The sequence below is a fragment of the Triticum urartu genome, chromosome 2, assembly GCF_003073215.2.
Source record: "Triticum urartu cultivar G1812 chromosome 2, Tu2.1, whole genome shotgun sequence".
Taxonomy (NCBI): domain Eukaryota; kingdom Viridiplantae; phylum Streptophyta; class Magnoliopsida; order Poales; family Poaceae; genus Triticum; species Triticum urartu.
Window position 1 is genome coordinate 733,413,426 of NC_053023.1, and position 2,259 is coordinate 733,415,684.

Consider the following 2,259-nt stretch of genomic DNA (forward strand, 5'->3'; position numbering starts at 1 on the left):
GGTGCGGCGACCCTTGGTGTTGTTCTAGGAGGGCCGCCCGCCGTTGTTGCCGCCGCTGGTGTTGTGGCCGCTGCGCGAGTTGGTGTTGGAGGCGTTCCTTCCTCTGCGTGGCGGCCCGCGGTAGCGAGAGGATCCACCACCCCCGCGACCACGTGATGCGCCGTTTGCAGAGGACTTGAAGCCGGTGCCCGTGCCCTGGTAGAGCGCCACCCTCTGGTCAAAATTGCTCATCTGAGCAAAGAGCTCATCAAGCGTGACAGGGATGGTGCGAGCATCGAGCGCTGAGACCAGCGGTTGATACTCCATGTCGAGGCCAGCGAGGATGTGCGAGATCAGCTGATCGTCGTCCAGCGGCTTCCCTGCCGCCGCGAGCTCGTCCGCCAGCGATCGCATCTGTGCGAAGTATGTCGCAACAGACTGCTGCCCCTTCTGTGCATTAGCAAGAGCTATGCGTATGTTGTTGATGCGGGACAGAGAGGTTGAGGAGAACATGCTGGCCAGCGCTGTCCAGAGATCATGTGCGTGGACAATGGAGGTGACCTGCACAAGTACTTCCTTCGACAAATTATTCAGCAGATAGCCCAATACCTGCTGATCCTCCTTGACCCAAATAGGATGCAGGGGATTTGGCGACGTCTCTTCCTTCCCGTCTGCTGCCTTGGTGGTGACAGTCTGCGCGGGCTCCTTCATGGTTCCATCGACATAGCCGAGCAACCCCGCACCTCGGAGCTGTGGCGTGATCTGCGTCCGCCAGAGCACATAGTTTGTGCGGGTAAGCTTCTCGGTGATCTGACCGCTAAGGCTGGTCTGGGAGAAGCTTGAGGAGGAGGAGGACATGGCGGCGTGATGGTGGATGTGGGCTAGATGAGATGGAAAAGGATTGCTCTGTATACCATGTGGAAACTGCGAGAACGTCTTACCCTGCCGAGGGCGACGGTTTCGTGTTAAATAGCTAGGAGCTGATCCCTGGGATATGCGTACATGGTGGTTGAGATTACAAACGTAAGATACAAGAAAAGGAGGTTCGGTTATAGAGATAAGATCAACATAAGATCAACTCAAACAACCTATCTATATCCTACGAAACTAACTCCATATAGCCTTGGGCTTCAAGTATACGCATATGTTTAACACTTATCATACACTTTGCACTCACTTATAGCTGTGGCCCACTGATTAGATTTGACCCATTCCTTGCCAGCGTCCTGACTTGCGGGGCCCGTCAACTTGTACCTGTGCATCAGACGAGGCAGCCTCCTCTGCTCCGGTGCTGCCTGTTTCAGCTTCAGTTTCGTCAGTTAAGTCCTTCAGCTTGCGATCCTGCTTCAGTTTCGTCAGTTAAGCTCTTCAGCGACTTCAAGAAACTGGCCCTGGAGGCGTGCAAGGGCATGTCCTTGCAGCGGCCGGCTAAGTTCCAAACTCCTTATTCGTCGTCGACAACGATGCCGATGTGGATCGTGTTGTACGAGGAGGAGGTGATGATGCTGGGGCTGCGGAGGATGCAGAGCCACATGGCAGAGCTGGAGAGGGCGTGAGAGGAGACGAGGGGGCAGAGTAGTGCCTAGGAATTAGGATGTGCTAGCTAGTTGGAGTCCAGGACGACCACGGCCAAGGAGCAGCAGGGGCTTGCCTAGGATGTGCTAGCTAGTTCGAGACATGGAGTGACTTGAGATCATTTTGTACGTTTATTTGTCTGTTTGTGTGCTGGTGTCTTGGTTCGCGCAGGGTTGGTCACTGGATACGACTTAGGAGTGAGGAGCTAGTGGAGACATTTTTGTCAGGAATTCGAAGAAATTGGAAGGTTTACTCGAAGTTTCAGAAAGGATTTGTGAAATTTGAGTGGGGCCCCACTCGGCTCTCTATTGTTCCAACTTGCTACCAAAGATTGTGCCGAGTACTCTCAGGAAGCCGCCACACATAGTTGACCAGGATAGGTGAGGGACCGACTGTGGCTCAAATTTACTCTTCTGAACTCAACTGGTGTGCTATGACTATTGGCTGCTGCTTGCTTGACATATCTTTTAGGTGGTCGTGGAGTTGAAATGTAGCATGGGGAATGAAATCTCAGTTGTTCCAACTGTTACCTAAACATGCTACAGGAAGACAGTGGCTCCATACAGATGCAGTTGTACTGTTAATTACATGGAGGACGAAATAAACTGGGCATCACAAAATTGACCTCTTGGGGTTTGTAAAGAAGGTCTCTTGTGTTTTGACCGAGAAAAATGGACCTCTTGCTAAAAGAACAATATCAGTTAG

At 52.4% G+C, this 2,259-nt stretch overlaps 1 pseudogene; it reads right to left on the minus strand.

The window, feature by feature from the left end:
• Positions 1-215: 215 nt before the first annotated feature.
• Positions 216-354, minus strand: LOC125541899 (annotated as a pseudogene).
• Between the last annotated feature and the right edge of the window lie 1,905 nt (positions 355-2,259).